Raw genomic sequence first — 23,260 nt, forward strand, 5'->3', positions numbered from 1 at the left:
CCCTTCAGTGATTTGAAGATTGTAACTACAGGTATTTTCTGAAATGCACTCTCAAAAGCCATTCTCCAATAGAAATGACCAATACTGGTATTATTCAAATGTAGTAGAGAGAATCAACATGTATTACAGAGTAGATTATTGCTACTTCAAAGGTAATCTCTGCTCACTCAACAGTAAACCATTAGGCACAGGGTATGCATAACGACTTGTAAGAGGAATTGAACCCTCAGAAGTTTGATGAGAGTAACTGTACCATATCCTCTACACTTACAATGAACCAAATTCTTCTCCGGTCATAATTTAGCCAGTGCTTGTCATGATTATAATTGTCCTTTTAAGTTTTGACTACCCTAGACTTGCAAGCACTACAAACAAAAGAAATCTGTTGTAATTTTATAAAGGAAGTGGTTAGGTCTCCACTAGTGGAAGTAATATCACATTTTACCCAAAAACCAGTAACTGGGCTTTTCTCTTCCAAAATGGCAAGATTCCTGAAAATCCAGAGGCTAATTGATCGCATTTTAATGTCTGAAAAGCTTGCCTGAGGCTCAGATTTACAGATTTTTTTTTAGGTTTGTAGAGATGGTGTTGGAGAAAGATGGGAATTAGGGGCCAATTTAGACCAGAAGATCATAAGATATAGGAGCAAAATTAGGCCATTTGACCCATCAAATCTGCTCTATCATTTAATCATAGCCGATCCATTTTCACTCTCAGTCCCAGTCTCCTGCCTTCTTCCCATAACCCTTAAAGCCCTGTCTAATCAAGAATCTATCAACATCTACCTTGACCTCCACAGCAGCCTGTGGCAAGAAATTACACAACACCACTCTCTAGTTAAAAGAAATTTCTCCTCATTTCCATTCTAAAAGGATGCCCTTCTATTCCGAGGCTGTTCCCTCTTTTCTTAGATTCCCCTTCTACGAGACCTTTCAACAATCAGTAGATTTCAATGAGGTCATCCTCATTATTCTGAACTCCAGTGAGTAATGGCCCAGAGGCATCAGGTGCTTTTCGTATGGTGACAAGCCTTTCAATCCCAGAAGCATTTTTTACATGACGGGTCAACACTGTTCATAATACTCCAAGTGAGGCCTCACCAGTGCTTTGTAAAATCTCAACATTATATCATTGCATTTATATTCTAGTCCTCTAGAAATGAATGTTAACATCATATTTGCCGTCCTCACCACAGTCAACCTGCAAGTTAAACTTTAGGGTTTCCTGGACAAGGACTCCCAAGTCCCCTTGCGCCTCAATTTTTTGAAACTTCCCTCCAGTTAGAAAGCAGTCTATAGTTTAATTTCTTTTGCCAAAATGTATGGCCATACACTTCCCGAAGCTGAACTCCAGTTGCCACTTCTTTGTCCATTCTTCCAATCTGTCCAAGTCCTTCTATAGCTTTTCTACTTCCCCAACACTACTTGCCCTTCCACCTACCTTCGTATTGTCCACATCTTTACAACAAAGCCATCAATTCCATCATTCAAATCATGAATGTAAAATGAATTGGTCCCAAAACAGACCCCTGTGGAACAACACTATTCACTGGCAAGCACGCAGAAAAGGCTGCCTTTATTCCCACTCATTGCCTCCTGCCAATCAGCTAATGGTTTATCCGTATTAGTATCTTTCCTGTTAAGTTGTTATGCAGCCTCATGTGTGGCACCTTGTCAATGGCCTTCTGAAAATCCAAGTACACAACATCCACTGATTCTCCCTTGTCTATCCTACTTGTTATTTCTTCAAAGAATTCCAACAGATTTGTCAGGTAAGCTCTTCCTTTGAGGAAACCATGTGGAATATGGGCTATTTTATCATGTGCCTCCAAGTACCCAATTAGGTTTTAGAGACAGAGATGCTGGGGAAGTTTGAGATCAGGCTGGAGTCTTGACTTTTGATCTACACTCCATGCTCAAAGGCCAGTGATGTAGATGTCAGACAAAGGACATCCATGGCTGGCAAGCACTGTGCATGAAGACCATCAAGGATGAGGGCTGGAGTCCCCCCGGTCCGGGAAGTTCTGGGATCGGAGGTCCATGTTGGCAGTGGGCCAGAAGGTCCAGTGACCCACCCTAGGTATGCAAGTCAGCAAGTCCAGAGTTTGAGGCATGGAGTTTGGGAGGAGGAGAGGAGAAGATGGCGAGGCGACGCAGTGCGCATGGCCGCTCCGAAATGATATTGTATTTGTTAAATAGGGGCCGTGCACAATCCTGATTTGATGGAGACAGACGTGAGAAGCACGGAGGAACATCTGAAATACCTGCTTTGCTGCCACTGCTACTGTGCGATCGAGAATCTCCGGAGGGGAAGGCCCCAAATCCTTGGCTTTGCCTATTGCCTGTTGCCGGGACTGGGGTCAAAGCCGGCCGGGGAGGAACATTGTACCGTTTCTTAATGCATGCATTACTAAATGACAATAAATGAGGACTGTGTGTCCTCATAATCTAATCTAATCTAATCTAATCACTGTCGTGTCTGGAGTTTGAAGACCAGAGTTCAGGGCTCCATCATCAGTAAATCCTGAGTTTGGTACTGAAGAACAAAGCCAAAAGGTCGATCAGAAGTCCAGCAGTTGAGGCCCAGTGGCCGAGACGCTGGGTCTGTGAGTCCACATGGGAAATCAAATGCTTGACATCTGGGTTTCTGTGAGTCCACTGGAGGGTGGAGGTCCTGATGTAGCCTGTCCGGTGTTCTGTGTTCGTGTGTGAGTGGGTGAGAGGGAAGAAAGGAGCTCGCTTTGCTGTTGTTGCTGTTGCTTAAGTTGTGCCACACGATATTGTGGACATGCTCTGTTGACATTGGAATTAGTGGCAATATGTTCGGTGTACATCTGATAAGTAAAAGAATTTGAATCTGAATCAAGAGTATTTTTAATAATAAGTTACACTGGCTAATCCAACCTAAATCCTACTTTCCAAGCAGTATTATTATTCTTTAATTTTAAGTTAGTCCACTGCTCGCATCAATAATTAACATGGAAAGGCAAATATCAAGGTGGCTCCAAACCAGTCAAGGCTACTTGCTACAGTCATGGTTCATAATACCTTTGTGGTATCACGGGGCACCAGCTGAACATAAGTTTAATGAGGTACATGTAGCTATTTAAATAGTTATTATGAACATCCCTGGAATGCATAAACAGCATTGTGAATGTTTGGATCAATCAGCCTGATTCTTACAATATCATATTGTTAGGGCTTTAAGAGTTATTACTGTCTATTATAGATTAAAGTAGACATTGTCATAGACTTTGCACTATGACATATAAAGGAATAGCCTGATGGTACTGTATGGCCAGGATCAATGCCAATCACAGAAGACTTCCTTTAAACTCATTAAAGTGACTGTTGCATCGTGACCTATCTAAATATGCCCACAATTGCCAAAAATACAATTTCATTTCCAAAATGCCATCGTAAAACTTTCTTCCCCCATCTGATCAAACATTCTATTCAGCCCCGACATCTCCTCTATCTATTACCCCAGTCACTGTACTGCACTGTAAACATTTTAAACCATTTTGTAATGCTTCTTATGTTGTAAATAAATGCTGGTACTTATGAAGTTATACACATTTTATTCCATATCCATACTTTAACCTCTAAATTTATATTTTACATTATTATTTATTCTTTGTAATTGGTGAATTTTTTTTTGTTCCATGTTACACCACAACAAATTCCTAATACATAGAAAACCTACAACACAATACAGGCCCTTTGACCTACAAAGTTGTGCTGAACATGTCCCTACCTTAGAAATTACTAGGCTTACCTTTAGCCCTCTATTTTTCTAAGCTCCATGTACCTATCCAAAAGTCTCTTAAAAGATCCTATCGTATCCGCCTCCACCACCGTTGCCAGCAGCCCACTTCACACACTTACCACTGTGACGAAGGCTCGTCACTGATTACAGACAGCACATGGCACACTCAGTAAAACACTCATCCCCAGCAGTAATAATCACTGGGTCTGAACCAGAGCTGCTGCGTGGAGCTATCTCATGTAGAGGCAGCAGCAACCTGCACAGGAAACTTCTGCCCCGTGAAACCCGGTACTCCACAATCGAGAAGGAGTGTCTGGCAATCAAGTGGGTGTTGGACAACCTCAGGTACTACCTTCTTGGGAGGGAGTTTGACCTCCAGACAGACCACAGGGCCCTGACCTAGATCCAGCCAATGAAGGACCGGAATGCCAGGGTGACCAGGTGGTACCTGGAACTTCAACCTTTCAGGTTCTGTGTGCGGCACAAAGCCGGCAAGGAGAACATCACAGCGGACTTCCTGTCAAGACTGACAAACATTGCCGCTGCAGGAGAGGAGGGTGGTAATGTGACGAAGGCCCGTCACTGACTACAGACAGCACATGGCGCACTCTGTAAAACACTCATCCCCAGCAGTAATAGTGACTGGGTCTGAAATGGAGGCTGTCTCATATTGAGGCAGCAGCAACCTGCACAGGTGTGCTGATGGTGGAGGATATCATCTTTAATTGGATAATTGAGTTGATTAGCTTTTGGTTGGTCTGGGGGGAGGGGCTTAGCAGTTAGAAGCCTCAGGTTACCGGGGGGGGGGGGTGTGTGTGTGTGTGTGTGTGTGTTGTGTGTGTGTGTGTGTGTGTGTGTGTGTGTGTGTGTGTGTGTGTGTGTGTGTGTGTGTGTGTGTGTGTGTGTGTGTGTGTGTGTGAGAGAGAGAGAGAGAGAGAGAGAGAGAGTGTTTTTTCCCAGTTTTTGTCTTGTTTTGAGGTAAATAAAAGCATCTCAATTTATTTTTGCGACTCAAGCCATCTGGTTACTTTTCTTAAACAATTGACCCACAGTTTTTTGTGACAACCACTCTCTGAGTGAAAAACTTCTCCCTGACATCTCCTCTGTACCTACTCCCCAGCACCTTAAACCTGTGTCCTCTTGTGGCAACCATTTCAGCCCTGGGAAAAAAGCCTCTGACAATCCACATGTTCAATGCCTCTCATCATCTTATACACCTCTATCAGGTCACTGCTCATCCTCTGTTGCTCCAAGGAGAAAGGGCTGAGTTTACTCAATTTATTCTCATAAGACATGCTCCCCAATCCAGGCAACATGCGTGTAAATCTCCTCTGCACCCTTTTCACATCCTTCCTATAGTGAGGCAACCAGAACTGAGCACAGTACTCCTTATTGTGGATAAAGTTGATCCTTGACCTTTGACCCTGAATTGACCTTCCAGGCACACCTTCCAGCCTGATAGAATGTAATTTCATGCCTCGGAAAGAATATTATACTTGTAGATTCTTCAGTGTTCAACTACAGCAGTGAATGCTCATGCTTTTCATTTCAATATTTGATCAGTAAGTTCTTAATTCTATTTTATTTAAGTACTACATCAGTGGCAGAATACAACAGATTGCCTGGCTTCTGTGATTACATAGGTCCCCTCATGAGTAATTGGGCTAATTCTGCCCAGCAGCAGGAACCCGAGATTAGCTCTGATTTTTTAATCACTCTGGTAGCACTATCCTATTTCATTGAAGGCCAGCAATATGGACATGGATTGAAGGCCATCCAGAGACTAGGCCTGTGCTCTGTGCTTGAAGGCTAGTGGTGTGAACGTGTGTAAATTATACTTGTGGATTCTGGGCTGGCAAGTCCTTTGATGATACAACACTCACAACACACTGGAGGAACTCAGCAGGTAGGGCAGCATCCGTGGAAACGATCAGTCAACGTTTCGGGCCAGAAACCTTCATCAGGACTGAAGAGGGAAGGGGCAGAGGCCCTATAAAGAAGGTGGGAGGAGGGTGGGAAGGAGAAGGCGGGTAGGTTACAGGTGAAAAACCAGTAAGGGGAAAGATAAAGGGGTATGGGAGGGGATAGGCAGGAAATGTGAGGAAGGAATAGGGGAACAATGGGTAGAAGAAGGAGGCAGAACCACGAGAGAGATAGTAGGCAGCTGGGGGTGGGGGAAGAGTGAAATAGGGATAGGGGAAGGGAGGGGAAGTAATTACTGGAAGTTGGAGAATTCTATGTTCATACCAAGGGGCTGGAGACTACCTAGACGGTATATGAGGTGTTGCTTCTCCAACCTGAGTTTAGTGTCATCATGGCAGTAGAGAAGGCCACGTATGGACATATCCAAATGGGAATGTGAAGCAGAGTTGAAGTGGGTGGCAACCAGGAGATGCTGTCTGTTGTGGCGGACGGAGCAGAGGTGCTTAACGAAGCGGACCCCTAATCTGCATCGGGTATCTCCGATTGTAGAGGAGGCCACACCGGGAGCACCAGATGCAATAGATGACCCTAACAGACTCAGAAGTGAAGCGTTGCCTCACCTGGAAGGACTGTTTGGGGCCCTGAATGGTGGCAAGATAGGAGGTGTAGGGACAGGTATAGCACTTACGCTTACAGGGATAAGTGCTGGGTGGGAGATCCATGGGGAGGGATGTCTGGACTGGGGAGTCATGGAGGGAACGTTCCCTGTGGAAAGCGGAGAGGGAAATATGTGCTCCTTTGATGATGACTAGCAAGGACAAGGGTTGATGGCCCACCAGGTCAGCGAGTCCCCCCAAGTCTCAAGGTCCTGTGATCGGATGTCCATCTGAACAGGAGGTACTGTACGAAGGCCGGTGATCCCCTAATCTGCGAGTTTGGATTTCGAGGCCTGGATAGTGGGGTCTCATCATCAGAAAGTCTGGAGTTTTGAGGACTGAAGTTCGGGGTCCTGTCATTGGCTGGTCTTGGAGTCAATATGAAGATTGAAGCCCAAAGGTTGACTGCAAGTCTAGAAGCTGAAGCCCAGTGGCCAAATCCCTGGTTCTACAAGTCTGAGCTCACTGGCCCATTGTCCTCAAGTCCAACAAACGTGTGTCCTGGGGTTGGAGCACTGCCTGTTGGTGTCTGAGTGGATGGGCGTGAGTGAGAAAAGGGGCTTGTTTTGCTGTTATATTTCTGTATTCTGTGTTGTTGTACTGAGCATACAGGCATGCTATGTAGGCAACAGAATGTGAAGTGATACTTGTGAGCTGCCCTTAGCACATCCTTGGCTTTGTTGGTTGTTAACGCAAACAATGAATTTTATGTATGTTTCCATGTACTTGAATCTGAATCTGAATCTGAATCTAGCAGAATTGTGTCCATCTATAGTATATTATATAACTTACCGATCCCTGTTTTTGCTCGTTCACAGTATGTGGGCATTGTTGCTAATGCCAGCATCTGTTTCCTCTACTTCAGAATACAGATCTCTTCCAAATATTATTCAAGCAAAATGTACAGCAGTGATATGAATAACAATGATAATTAAAAACAAAAAGATAAAGGCGGGAGGAACAACTGTATAGTTCCTGAAAATGGACACAAGGATCAGAGAGAATGATTAGCTTGTGTTCACTGACTTGTACATGGGCAACATGCCAATGTCATCCTGCCTGCTCATTTACATGTTTCCACCCTGTGCTTCTCAACAACTGGATAGATCTGCAGGGGGCCATTTTTTTTTTGTGAATGGCTGGTAGCTATTAATATTAGCCAGCATTACTTAAAGCTGGCTTGTACCTCTTAAAGGGGAGATGTATTGTGATGACAACACATTCCCCACAGGCATTCTGCAAGTTAATCAGGCATAAGAGACAGTGAGGTCTTGCCTATTATGAGTGGGGGAAAAAACCTTATAAAGAAGCAAGAGCATTGGTTTTAAGTGCTAAATTGGATGGTTTGGTGGTGGAGGGTAAAGCAGAAACCATATCCTGTATCTACAGGAATCACAAAGCTATGGGTATGGCTCCATGTTGTTGTCCTCTTTCAAACAGGCAGCATTGGCCCTTCAGCTCCTGACACTTGCCAGGCTACTGCAGATGCATGCTGGCCAGCATGAACCGTTACCATCCATGTTCGGGTGTGGGTGCTGGAAGTGTTGTGCTCAGTCTGGTGGCCTCATTATAGGAAAGAAGTGGAAGATGAAGAGACGGTGCAGAATGAGATTTACCAGGATCCCAAAGGTCCTGAAGAAGAGTCTCGGCCCAAAACATTGACTTTTTATTCATTTCCATAGTTGATGCTTGATCTACTGAGGTCCTCCAGCATTTTGTGTGTGTTGCTTTGGAAGGTTATGGGTGATGTAGAAGGGAAGGGTTAGATTGATTGCAGAGTATGTTAAAAATTTGGCGGAACATTGTTGGATGAAAGGCCTGCACTGAGCTATACTGTCCTATGATAGATTTGATTAGTTTTATTTGTCTTAAGTACATCAAAATTTACTTATTAAAATTAGTGGGAAGTTAGAGGATTGGGAAGCTTTTAGAAACCAACAGAAGGCAACTAGTAACACCACAAAAAGAGAGAAAAGATTAAATATGAAGGTAAGCTAGCCAATAATATCAAAGAGGATAACCAAGTTTTTCAGATATATAGTATAACGTGTAAAAGAGAGGTGAGAGTAAATATTGGACAACTGAAAATGACACTAGAGAAATAGAAATAGAGTTATACAGTCATAGAACACTACAGCACATAAACAAGCCCTTCGATCCTTATGGTCTGTGCTGAACCATTGATCTGATGATTAATCCCATCAAACTGCACCCAGACTATAGCCCTCCATAGCACTCCCATCCAATTATCTATCCAAAATTCCCTTAAATATTGAAATCAATCCCACATCCACTACTTGCTCTGGCATCTTGTTCTGCACTCTTGTCAGCCTCTGAGTGAAGAAGATCCCCCTATTGTTCCCTTTAAACATTTCACCTTTCACCCTTAACCCATAACCTCCAGTTGTAGTCTCACCCAACCTCAGTGGAAAAAACCTGCTTGCATTTACCCTACCTATACTCTTTACATACCTCTATAAAATCTCCCCTTAAGCTTCTTATACTGTATCTCAATCTTCTTCTTCCAGCTGAAATAGGGGGCAAAGAAATAGCAGATGAACTTAACAAGTATTATGTGCCACTGTTCACTGTGGAAGACACCAATAGTATGCCAGAAATTTGAGGGTGGCAGGGGCAGAAGTATTATTAAGGAGAAGGTGCTTGCAAAGCTGAAAGGTCTGAGAGTAGATGAGTCACCTTGAGCAGATGGTATGTAGCTAAAGAGATAATGTCACCCCACTTGTTAAGAAGAGAGGGAGGTAGAAGAAAGGAAATTATAGGCCAATTAACCTGACTTCAGTGGTTGGGAAGATATTGGAGTTCATTATTAAGGATGAAGTTTCAGGGTACTTGAAGGAGCATGATAAAGTAAGCCAAAGTCTGCATGGTTTCCTTAAGGGGAAATCTAGCCTGACAAATCTGTTGGAATTCTTCAAGAAAATTACATACAGGATGGACAAAGGGCAGTCAATGGATGTTGCTTACTCAGATTTTCAGCAAGCCTTTTACAAGAAGTTCTTAGGACTTCTTAAGAACCTAAGAACCCATGGAATTACAAGAAAGCTACTAGAGAGCCTATAAAAAGTATTCACCTCCCCCCCGGAAGTTTTCATGTTTTATTGTTTAAATTATCGTGGATTTAATTTGGTATTTTCGACACTGATCACAGAAAAAGACTCTTTTGTATCTAAGTGAAAATAGATCTCTCCAAAGTTATCTAAATTAACTATAAATATAAAACACAAAACAATTGATTGCGAAGTATTCACCTCCCTTTAATATGACACACAAAATCATCACTGGTACAACCAATTGGTTTTAGAAGTCACATTATTAGTTAAATGGAGTTCAATGTTTGGAGACCTGTGTGTAGCCAAGGTATTTCAATTGATTGTATTAAAAGTGCACCTGTATCTGGAAGGTCCAACTGCTGGTGTGTCAGCATCCTGGTAAAAAATACACCGTGAACAAAAGAACACTTCAAGCAACTCCGCAAAAAAGTTATTGGAAAGCACAAGTCATGAGATAGATACAAGCAAATTTCCAAGTCACTGAATATCCCTTGGAGTACAGTTAAGTCAATTATCAAGAAATGAAAAGAATATGGCACAGATGCAAATCTGCTTAGAGCAGGCCATCCTCAGAAACTGAGTGACCATGCAAGAAGGGGACTAGTGAGGGAGGCCACCAAGAGACCTATGACAGCTCTGGAGGAGTTACAAGCTTCAGTGACTGAGATAAGAGAGACTGCACACACAGCAACTGTTGCCCAGAATTAAAAAGGCCTGTTCACTCATGATCCCCATGCAATCTGACAGAGCTTGAGCAGTTTTGTAAAGAAGAATAGTGAAGCATTGCAGTGTCCAGATGTGCAAAGCTGAAAGAGATCTATCCACACAGAATCAAGGCTGTAATTGCTGCCAACATTGCATCTATTAAATACTGACTTGAAGGGAGTGAATACTTATTCAATCAATTACTTTGTGATTAATTTAGAACACTTGGTCAAGATCTGTTTTCACTTTGACATGAAGGACTCTTTTTTCTGTTGATCAGTGTCAAAGAAGCCAAATTAGATTCAATGTTGTAAAACAATAAAACCTGAAAACTTCTATCAGGGTTGAATACTTTTTATAGGCACTGTAGCATGGTAGAAGATTGGCTGACTGACAGGAGGCAAAGAGTTGGGAGAATGGGGGTCTATTCTGGTTGGCTGAATAATGGTGTTCTACAGGGGTTCAATAGTTCATTAGTTCAATTTAATATTATAGAATATATAAAATACAAAACCTGAATCTTGTTCTTCACAGACATCCAAGAAAATGCAAGGGTACTCAGAAGAACGAGTGACAGTAAAAACTTTAGAGCTCCTAAGCCTCCCTCCGTTCATTCCCCTCCCAAATACACAAGCAGCAGCAATGCATTAACCCTCCCCTCCCCCAATTACTTCAGCAAGAAGTGTGGGCACCCTCCAACCAGCAATAGCAAAGCCCCCATGATAGACCGTGATCTGCAGTACAACAAAAACTAATCATTAACTTGACAGTTCGACATACCACAGGCTCCTTCTCTCCGCAATAAGGGGACAGAGAGGTACCACACAGTGAGAGGGGAGGCTAACAAGACAAAAAAAAAGAAACTCCTGATTTATGATGTTAAAGTCTACTGCGTCAAATTTTTCCCTGAGTTCTTCAACCGGAGAATCAACAACAAGCTCTTCCCCACCAACGAGAGGAAGAGATAGTGATTCATCGAATACAGAACCCTCCAACAGCTAATCCGCTGTTCACAATATTCTGTTTTCTCCCACAGCGCTTCATTCAGTGACACTGGCGTAGAATCAGCTTGTTCCCAGGCCTGTAGAGCCTTAGCACCCGGAGGCACGCTCCTCTTCTAGGTCACACCCTTGAGGCATTGAAAAAATAGTTGGTTGGTGAGACCTAGGAGCAGGAGCCATTGCCCTAAAGAACCAAAGTTTGAATGAGTCTGTTGGTCAGGAACTTCAGCAGATCTCAATCCACCTTTAAAAGGGCAAAAAAAAGAGACACTAAAGGTAGAAATTAAGCTGTTTCCACAGATAAGCTTGGAAAAACTGCTCTCTAGTGCCATCATCGCTCAGCGTTGGTATTGGGATCGCTCCGTTTCTTGTTACACGTCAACAATTCAGATGATGGAATTGATGACATTGTGGCCAAGTTTTTGGGCAATACAAAGATAGTTGAAGGGGCAGGTAGTGCTGAGGAAGCAGGGAGTCTGCAGAAGGACTTGAATAGATTGGAAGAATGAGCAAAGAAGTGGCACATGTATGGTCACACACTTTGTTAGAAGGAATAAAGGCGTAGACTATTTTCTAAATGGGAAGAAAATTCATAAATCAGAGGTGCAAAAGAATTGGGAGTCCTTGTGCAGGATTTCCTAACTTGCAGGTTGAATCGGTGGTAAGGAAGGCAAATGCAATGTTAAGAGGGCTATGATAACAGAGCAAAGATGTAGGATGTAATGCAAAGGCTTAATAGTGCATTGGTTAGTCTGCATTGTGAGTGGTTTTCGGACCCTTATCTGCAAAATGATGTACTATAGTCGGACAGGGTCCAGACGAGGTTTATGAGAATGATTCTGGTAACGAAAGGATTAATGTATGAAGAGCATTTGATTACTGCGTGCCTGTACTCGCTGCAGTTTAGAAGAATAAGGGGGAAATCTCATTGAAACCTATCAACTATAGATAGGCCTAGATAGAGCAGATGTCGAGAGGATGTTTCCAATATTGGGAGAGTCTAGGACCAGAGAGCACAGCATCAACATAGGGGGATATCCATTTAGAACAGAGAAGAGGAGGAATTTCTTTAACCAGACTGTGATGAATCTTTGGAATTTATTGCCACAGATGTTGTGGAGGCCAAGTTATTGAATATATTTGAAGCAAACTTTGATAGGTTCTTGATTAGTCAGGGCATCAAAGGTTACTGGGAGAAGGCAGAGGGAAATTAAATCAGCCATGATGCAATGGCAGAGCAGACTCATTGAGTTGAATAGCTTTAACGCTGCTCCGAGGTCTTATGGTCTTGTGGAAATATACAGCAAAAGTTGTCAATTGTATCAATGACCAACACACATTCTGAGCAGCCCATAACTATCACCATGCCTCTGGTACCAATATGGCATGCCCACAGCTTACTAATCCTAAACAATAACCTCTCGAATATGAGGGGACGGGGGAAGGGGGGGGGGCGCTGGTGAGGGGAAGAGACACTGATGCAGCCAGAGAAAACCATTGGAATCCCAGAGCAAATGTACAAACTTCCACAGATGATGGTGGGAAATGAACCTGTGTCACTCGAGCTGTAATTGTGTTACACTAGCCACTGTGCGGCTCTGCCCTATGTTCAAAATGATTTGCACTGACAGTGGTGCAAAATAAAGAGATATTTTGTTTTTGTGTAGATTTAGATGACCCACAATACTTGTATTCTTTTTATTATGGAAACTATGCAGCAACAGATGATATATTTATTGGATCAAGTGACTCTAATCAATATCATATTCTGCTGCAGAAGAAAGGAGCTTACAACTTCTTTGCCTCACCCAGTACTAGCATCCATCTTCGGAGAGATTGAAGGAAATTTACAAGAGTTCTAGTAAAGCAGGTCATGAGGGAATTTCATTGTTACCCACCTGGTTCCCATTACCACACAATAAATCTAGGGCAGTAGGATTCAGCTTCTACAAAAAGTAATTGCTTTCACAGCTTAAGGGAGCAATTAACATTATTGAGCCCAGAAGATAGCTATAATTGTACCAGATCTGTTGCAGTTCTACAGTTCAAATCCAACAGCCACCATTTCAGCTTAAGTTATCAGTGTAAAAATCCATAAAGAATATTTGCTCCCTCTGTTGAAGATTTCATTGTTGATGGTCAGATCGCTGGCCTTGACAGTGAAGAACTATGTGAATCAGAGTCAGGTTTAATATTACTGGCATGTTGTGAAATTTGCTAACTTTACAGCCACAGTACAATGAAATACATAATAAATAGATATAGAGAAAAAACTGTTATATTAAATAAATATATATATTAAATATTTAAGTTAAAGTAAGTAGTGCAAAATAATAGAAATAAAAAAAAAGTGGTGAGGTAGTGTTCATGGGTTCAACGTCCATTTAGGAATTGGATGACAGACAGGATGAAACTGTTCCTGAATCGCTGAGTGTGTGCCTTTAAGCTTCTGTACTTCCTTCTTGATGGTAGCAATGAGGAGAGGTCATGTCCTGGGTGGTGAGGGTTCTTAATGATGGATGCCGGCTTTCTGAGGCACCATTCCTCGAAGATGTCCTGGATAAGAGTCCATGATGGAGCTGATTAATTTTACAAGTTCCTGCAACTTATTTTGATCTTGTGCAGTAGCCCCTGCCTCCCCCTCCCCCACCCCCAGTACCAGATGGTGATGCAACCAGTCAGAATACTCTCCACGGAACACTTGTAGAAGTTTTCAACTGTTCTAGTTGACAAATAAAATCTCCTCAACCCCTAATGAAAAATAGTTGTTGTCTTGCCTTCTTTATAGCTGCATCAATATGTTGTGTCCCTGTTAGGTCCCATAAGATATTGACACCCAGGATCTTGAAACTGCTCACTCTCTCTACTTCAGTGCTTCCTCTCCTTTCTATTACAAGCTGTACCTTCTCTTTGAAGTTTCTACATATTGTTCAACTACTCGATGTATTTTAACTTCAACATATCACTTGCCATTGATCTTACAATTGTCACTCTATACATCTCACCATTTTCTTGTGGAATATATTTTTCTGTTGCCTGAGGGCACTCAGTTTTATAGCACCAGATGTCCTGACTCAGCTGCTGACAAATGATTTTTCTCCAATTAGCCATCTCAGAAGCCATTTTCAAACTGTTTGAAACTACAAGATGCTGAATTCAGTTCCTTCTTTTCCAATGCTATGGTTTCTTTATCCGACAGCCCAATAGATGAATCCATAAAACCTGCATTTTTGCATTCCAGTTCATCCCCTATTTTGTTCACCTTTGTGTATCGAACAAATGATTTATATTTTCTTCCTGCTGTACGCAAATTATGTTGCTCATGAGAAACGTACTTGTCATTCAGATGCCAAGGTCACATTTCATTTTAAAACTGATTCTGTATTGTTGTTACTTCTCCCAAGACAAAAGCCAAAACCAATATGTTCTGTGGCAAAGAAGAAACTAGTTATGAAGTGTATTTCAAAACTGAAGAAATATCATCTGTACATTTGGAGTTTTATTTCTCCAGATTGGATATATTTATTTTTCATGTGTTTACATCTGTTGGAAACCACTGTCTTTTAAAAAATAATACTTTTTATAACATTTGTACATTTTAACAAACCTGTGTATATTTCACATTCACTGGCTGAAAGTGGCATAAGCAGCTAAGCTAGCAGCTTATCACCTTTCCCGTTTTGTCATTGGTTAACATAGAACATAGAGAACATAGAATAGTACAGCACAGTGCAGGCCCTTCAACCCACAATGTTGTGCCGACCCTCAAACCCTGCCTTCCATATAAGCCCCCACCTTAAATTCCTCCATATACCTGTCTAGTAGTCTCTTAAATTTCACTAGTGTATCTGCCTCCACCACTGACTCAGGCAGTGCATTCCACGCACCAACCACTCTCTGAGTAAAAAACCTTCCTCTAATATCCCCCTTGAACTTCCCACCCCTTACCTTAAAGCCATGTCCTCTTGCATTGAACAGCGGTTCCCTGGGGAGGAGGCGCTGGCTATCCACTCTATCTATTCCTCTTATTATCTTGTACACCTCTATCATGTCTCCTCTCATCCTCCTTCTCTCCAAAGAGTAAAGCCCTAGCTCCCCTAATCTCTGATCATAATGCATACTCTCTAAACCAGGCAGCATCCTGGTAAATCTCCTCTGTACCCTTTCCAGTGCTTCCACATCCTTCCTATAGTGAGGTGACCAGAACTGGACACAGTACTCCAAGTGTGGCCTAACCAGGGTTTTATAGAGCTGCATCATTATATCGCGACTCTTAAACTCTATCCCTCGACTTATGAAAGCTAACACCCCATAAGCTTTCTTAACTACCCTATCCACCTGTGAGGCAACTTTCAGGGATCTGTGGACATGTACTCCGAGATCCCTCTGCTCCTCCACACTACCAAGTATCCTGCCATTTACTTTGTACTCTGCCTTGGAGTTTGTCCTTCCAAAGTGTACCACCTCATACTTCTCCGGGTTGACCTCCATCTGCCACTTCTCAGCCCACTCCTGCATCCTATCAATGTCTCTCTGCAATCTTTGACAATCCTCTACACTATCTACAACACCACCAACCTTTGCCATCTGCAAACTTGCCAACCCACCCTTCTACCCCCACATCCAGGTCGTTAATAAAAACCACGAAAAGTAGAGGTCCCAGAACAGATCCTAGTGGCCACTAGTCACAATCCTCCAATCTGAATGTGCTCCCTCCACCATCACCCCCTGCCTTCTGCAGGCAAGCCAATTCTGAATCCACCTGGCCAAACTTCCCTGGATCCCATGCCTTCTAACTTTCTGAATAGGCCTACCATGTGAACCTTGTCAAATGCCTTACTAAAATCCACATAGATCACATCCACTGCACTACCCTCATCTATATGCCTGGTCACCTCCTCAAAGAACTCTATCAGGCTTGTTAGACACGATCTGCCCTTCACAAAGCCATGCTGACTGTCCCTGATCAGACCATGATTCTCTAAATGCTTATAGATACTATCTCTAAGAATCTTTTCCAACAGGTTTCCCACCAGAGACGTAAGGCTCACTGGTCTATAATTACCCGGACTATCCCTACTACCTTTTTTGAACAAGGGGCCAACATTCGCCTCCCTCCAATCCTCCAGTACCATTCCCGTGGACAACGAGGACATAAAGAACCTAGCCAGAGGCTCAGCAATCTCTTCTCTCACCTCGTGGAGCAGCCTGGGGAATATTCCGTGAGGCCCCGGGGACTTATCTGTCCTAATGTATTTTAACAACTCCAACACCTCCTCTCCCTGAATATCAACATGCTCCAGAAAATCAACCTCACTCATATTGTCCTCACCATCATCAAGTTCCCTCTCATTGGTGAATACTGAAGAGAAGTATTCATTGAGGACCTCGCTCACTTCCACAGCCTCCAGGCAAATCTTCCCACCTTTATCTCTAATCGGTCCTACCTTCACTCCTGTCATCCTTTTTTTCTTCACATAATTGAAGAATGCCTTGGGGTTTTCCTTTACCCTACTCGCCAAGGCCTTCTCATGCCCCCTTCTTGCTCTTCTCAGCCCCTTCTTAAGCTCCTTTCTTGCTTCCCTATATTCCTCAATAGACCCATCTGATCCTTGCTTCCTAAACCTCATGTATGCTGCCTTCTTCCACCTGATTAGATTTTCCACTTCACTTGTCACCCATGGTTCCTTCACCCTACCATTCTTTATCTTCCTCACCGGGACAAATTTATCCCTAACATCCCGCAAGAGATCTCTAAACATCGACCACATGTCCATAGTACATTTCCCTGCAAAAGCATCATCCCAATTCACACCCGCAAGTTCTAGCCTTATAGCCTCATAATTTGCCTTTCCCCTATTAAAAATTTTCCTGTCCTCTCTGATTTTATCCTTTTCCATGATAATGCTAAAGGCCAGGGAACAGTGGTCACTGTCCCCCAGATGCTCACCCACTGAGAGATCTGTGACCTGACCCGGTTCATTACCTAGTACTAGATCTAGTATGGCATTCCCCCTGGTCGGCCTGTCCACATACTGTGACAGGAATCCATCCTGGACACACTTAACAAACTCTGCCCCATCTAAACCCTTGGAACTATTCAGGTGCCAATCAATATTAGGGAAGTTAAAGTCACCCATGATAACAACCCTGTTATTTTTGCACCTTTCCAAAATCTGCCTCCCAATCTGCTCCTCTGTATCTCTGCTGCTACCAGGGGGCCTATAGAATACCCCCAATAGAGTAACTGCTCCCATCCTGTTCCTGACTTCCACCCATATTGACCCAAAAGAGGATCCTGCTACATTACCCACCTTTTCTGTAGCTGTAATAGTATCCCTGACCAGTAATACCACCCCTCTTCCCCTTTTTCTGCCCTCTCTATCCCTTTCAAAGCACTGAAATCCAGGAATATTGAGAATCCATTCCTGCCCTGGTACCAGCCAAGTCTCTGTAATGGCCACTACATCATAATTCCATGTATGTATCCAAGCTCTCAGCTCATCACCTTTGTTCCTGATGCTTCTTGCATTGAGGTACACACACTTCAGCCCTTCTACCTTACTGTCTTTACACCGTTTATTCTGCTTCTCTTTCCTCAAAGCCTCTCTGTATGTTAGATCTGGCTTTACTCCAAGCACTTCTTTCACTGCTCTATCGCTCTGGGTCCCATCCCCCTCGCAAATTAGTTTAAACCCTCCCGAACCGTGCTAGAAAACCTACCTGCAAGGATATTGCTCCCCCTCGAGTTCAGGTGCAACCCATCCAATCTGTACAGGTCCCACCTTCCCCAGAAGAGATCCCAATGATCTAAAAATCTAAAACCCTGCTCCCTGCACCAACTGCCATCTCCTCCAATTCTTACCATCACTGTCATGTAGCACTGGCAGCAATCCTGAGAACGCCACCCTTGAGGTCCTGTTCTTCAGCCTTCTGCCTAGTTCCCAAAATTCACACTTCAGGACCTTATCCCTCTTCTTGCCTATGTCGTTGGTCCCAACAGTTATCACGACTTCTGGTTGCTTTCCCTCTCGTACCAGGATGTCGTGCACCCGGTCAGAGACATCCCGGTCCCAGGCACTCAGGAGGCAACAAACCATGCAGGTGTCCTTCTCACGTCCACAAAATCTCCTGTCTGCTCCCCTGACTATAGAGTCTCCAATGATGACAGCTCTCCTCTTCTCCGTCCCACCCCTCTGCACCACAGGGTCAGACTCAGTGCCGGAGGCCCTGCCACCGTGGCTCACACCTGGTCAGTCGTCCCCGCCAACAGTATCCAGGATGGTAAACTTATTATTCAGGGGAATGGCTACAGGGGTGCTCTGCTCACCTTTGCTTTCCCCCCTCTGACTGTCACCCAACGACCTGCTTCTGACAGCCTAGGTGTGACTACCTCCCTGTAGCTCTCATCTATGACTGCCTCATTCTCCCTTATGAGTTGAAGGTCATCCAGCTGCTGCTCCAGATTCCTTACACGGTCTTCCAGATTGCCCAGCCGTATGCACTTCTGGCAGATGTGACTCTGCGGGAGAGGGGAGTTCCCCCAAGGCTGCCGCATCTCACATGAGAGGCACATCACCGTCTCAGGAGACATTGTAAAAACTAACTGTGAGCTAGCTTGTCCTCCGCCTCTTCTCGTTGAAGCCTCTGGAGTATTAGCACATTACCCGTATGATATAACTGTTTTAATTCTGTAGCCTATCAACTAATTTATCTCAATTTAAGGAATTTCTTTCTTATTTATAATAGTGATAGATTTTTCAGAAGCGCCATCTTTTATTCTTTTGTCTTATGCGCCTTAACATTAATTCCCTTCTTAGCATCGTTTCTCAGCTTCTTATTTAGTTAGCTTAGTATCACAAACATGACAAAATCTGTAGATGCTAGAAATATAGTATTAATAGTAAGACTCTTGGCAGTGTGGAGGATCAGAGGGATCTTGGTGTCTGAGTCCATAAGACACTCAAAGCAGCTGTGCAGGTTGATTCTGTGGTTAAGAAGGCATACGATGTATTGGCCTTCATTAATCATGGAATTGAATTTAGGAGCCGAGAGGTAATGTTGCAGATATATAGGACCCTGGTCAGACCCCACTTGGAGTGCTCAGTTCTGGTCACCTCACTACAGGAAGGATATGGAAACCATAGAAAGGGTGCAGAGGAGATTTACAAGGATGTTGCCTGGATTGGGGAGCATGCCTTATGAAAACAGGTTGAGTGAACTCAGCCTTTTCTCCTTGGAGTGACGGAGGATGAGAGGTGACCTGATAGAGGTGTATAAGATGATCAGAGGCATTGATCATGTGGATAGTCAGAGGTTTTTTCCCAGGGGTGAAATGGTTGCCACAAGAGGACACAGGTTTCAGGTGCTTGGGAGTAGGTACAGAGGAGATGTCAGGGGTAAGTTTTTTACTCAGAGAGTGGTGAGTGAGTGGAATGGGCTGCCGGCAACGGTGGTGGAGGTGGATGTGATAGGGTGTTTTAAGAGACTTTTGGATAGGTACATGGAGCTTAGAAAAGTAGAGGGCTATAGGTAAGCCTAGTAATTTCTAAGGTAGGGACATGTTTGGCACAACTTTGTGGGCCGAAGGGCCTGTATTGTGCTGTAGGTTTTCTGTTTCTATGTTTCTAAATCCAAAGCAACATACACAAAATGCTAAAGGGACTCAGCAGGCAAGACAGCATCTATGGAAAGGAGAAGTCAACGTTTCGGGCCGAGACTCTTCCTCAGGTCCTGAACTCCTCCAGCATTTTGTGTGTGTGTGTGGCTTAGTATTTGTATGTTTGTTTGTGCTCTAAAATAAACTGAAATCTTGGAAGTAAGGCTGCTTTCCAATTTTGACTCCCAGAAGAACACTAAGAATCAGAAATTAAACAGAGATCCTATACATCTCTGTTTACTTTAGTACAAGACGCAGAATTCCTGGAAACGCCTTGTGTTGCATTTAATCCTGAATGATATTGTGAAGCACTTGACTTGTGTAAAAGCACACAGGCTATTACCATAAAATGAATGGGTTCCATTTTACAAACATCCATGACACGATTTTGTCTACAAAGAAGGGAAATATACAAATATCTCACAATTTGGTAACTGCACTTCCACAGTATTTTAATGAATGCCATCTAAAACACAAAAGACTAATATGAAAGAACAGTTACTAAAAGTGCACTGGGAAAAGAAACTAGTTCTGCCTTTCATAGGAATGAGTGTATGTACATATGTCAGATTTTTATGGGATAATATTATGGGAGCTCATTTGTGTGTATAGGTTTCCATTACTCAGATGTTCAATGGCCTGTATGTCAATTTTCCTGGTTATTTTCGAATGGAGCCAATACATTTGTCTTGCTCTCAATGTTAGCAGTTGATTGAACAAGTCCAAACACAAAAGATTCTGCAGGTGCTGGAAGTCTTGAGCAATACACAAAAAATGTCTGGAGGAATTCAGCAGGTCAAGCTGCATCTATGGAAACGATTCTGGTTCAGATTCAGATTCATTTGTTTATCATATGTACATCAAACAGCAAAACCCAAGGATTTGCTGGGGGCAGCCCACAAATATCGCCACATATTCTGGTGCAAACGTAGTATGCCCACAATGTTCAGAAGAACAACAGCAAAACAAGCCCCTTTCCTCCCTCCCACCTGTTCTCATACACAGACAGAACAGGCTGCCTCCATGGATTTGTGGACTTACAGAAATTGAGCCTCAAACATCCCCATGGAATGAATTGTAGATTCGTAGACCCAGGGCTTTAACCACCAGGCCTTGACTTCTCAACTTCTGATTGATCTTCGGGCTTTGATCTTCAATCTTTATTAAACATTACCTCTATGACCTCCGTTGTTGAGCAACTCTGCTCCATCCACAGAAAGCAGAAATCCCCAGTGGCCAACTATTTTAATTTCTATCTCCATTCCTGTTCTGACATGTCAGTCCATGGCCCCCGCTTCTGCCACTCATTTTGGAGGAGCAACAACTCATATTTCATCTAGGTATTGGATGGCATGAACACTGATTTTTCCAACTTGTGTTAATTTGTATTCCCGTCCCCTTCCCTCTTCTTCATTTCCCCCACTCTAGCTTCTTAGCTCTTCTTCTCACCTCCCTATCAACTTTCCCTGGTGCCCCTCCTCTTTGCCCTTCTCCCTTGGGTCACTCTCCTCTCATTTCAGATTCCTTCTTCTCCAGCCTTTTCTCCAGCTTCTTACTTCTTTCTACCTCCACCACGCTCCTGGATTCACCTATCATCTTCTAGCTTGTCCTCCTTCCCCTCTCCCTACCTTCTTATTCTGCCATATTTCCCTTTCCTTTCCTGTCAAGAAGGGTTTGGCCTGAAAATTTGACTGTTCATTCATTTCCATAGATGCTGCCTGATCTGCTGTGTTCCTCCAGCATCTTTTGTGTTTACGTCTATCAACACTCTGATTCTGACACTTATTAAAACCAAATGATGACAAAGCAACTTAGCTGTGCATACTGATCACATTTTCAAGATTTTTATTCAGGTATTGGGCTCGAAGTTTTTCAGAGATTCTTCTAAACTATTGCTGAAGTGTAAGTGATTGGTGTATTTCCAGAAAACAGATTACTTTGATCATTTCCAAGATGTCTTATCTGTTTGCATGCAAGTGTGTTTTACGAGACAAATAACGTCCTGCAAAGAAGATCTAATAGTGTTCTAGCAGCCAACTGAAGAATCACAAAGCAAGGACTATTCTTTGCAGAGCATGAAAAGATTAAAGATGATGTGATTAAAGGTTCAGAATCATAATAAGATTTTTTTGTCAGAGCAAAGGACCAAGATTCACAGACTTTAAGCTACATGGGAAAGATAGAATTGGAACGTTCAGAGAGTGAGGAAAATCTCCTTAATCCAGTGAGTGATTCTGCTCTGGAACTCACTTCCTGAGGGCTGGGGAAACAAAACCAATCAGAACTTTCAAAGGGAAATTTGTGAGTTATTTGTGATACAATAATTTTCACCTCAGTAGCAGGCACATTACTGCCAAGAGGAGATATTTTTGGGATGCCAGTATGAGGCAACATTCTTTTCTGGCCTTTATTCTAAGAGTATCTTTAAGTAGAGAGCTGAGGATTCAGATAATTTAATTCTTCCTGTACTAAATAAACTTTCTGCTAGTCTAATAATGAAGAAATCTGACATCCCTACCTGATCTAGCCTACATCTGACACCGACACATGACCCTTAAACGCTTGTTAGTTTGAATATACTGTGGTAAGTGAGTTATATCCCTGACACCCCAAAGCGTTTCCATCATCTATAAGTCACAAATCAGGTATGTTATGGAATAATCTTCACTTGCCTGGACGAGTGCGACTTTAATGACTCTCGAGAGGCTTGACACCATCCAAGACAAAGCAGCTTGTCAGGCAATAATTTCCATTGTCATCTGTGCACGGTGACTGTACTGCGTATCATTTACAAATTTCACTGAACCTTCCTATCCAAGATACGATTAGAGCAACTTCAAAATGGGTGACCTGCACCATTTCACAAGACAAGAACAGAAGTGGATTGGAACACTAACATTTGAATGTTCTCTTCCAAGTTTACCTGGATCTTTCATCGACATTGCATCTGAGTCTTGCATCTCTCTGCGTAACAACACCGTGGGAGTACTGCAGCAGTTCAAGGTGGTAATTGAAGGTCATCTTCCTCTAGGCAATAGGGAAGTGTAATAAATGCTGGATTTGCCAATTTAAGATGGCGCTGGTGAAGCTCAGTGACTACTAACTGGTGGCAAACAATAAAAAGAATACATCTAAATACTTTATTATTCTGGTAAAATGTATGGTAAACAATCACCGCAAGCCACGGAGGGGTGAGCGAAGAGGAGGCTGAGTCGATTGTTGAGGCCTGCAGGTGTGAGGTGAAGTCAAGCGAGGTCGAGGCAAAGTCAGGGCAAGCAGAGCGGAGCAAAGATGGAGCAGAAGAAAGGCAGTTTTGAGACCCGTCCACCTAAACTGAGCCTGGGGTTTGGTCAATCAAAGTGCCAGGCCGATTTAGAAAGGTTGGGTGTGAGCCAAAATGTAGAGGCGGGTCCAGGCCCAGAGCGTATCAATGCGACAGGGTTCAGGTCCTAAAGCAAGGAACAGCCCATTATTTGG

Source organism: Mobula birostris, chromosome 3 (assembly GCF_030028105.1).
Source record: "Mobula birostris isolate sMobBir1 chromosome 3, sMobBir1.hap1, whole genome shotgun sequence".
Taxonomy (NCBI): domain Eukaryota; kingdom Metazoa; phylum Chordata; class Chondrichthyes; order Myliobatiformes; family Myliobatidae; genus Mobula; species Mobula birostris.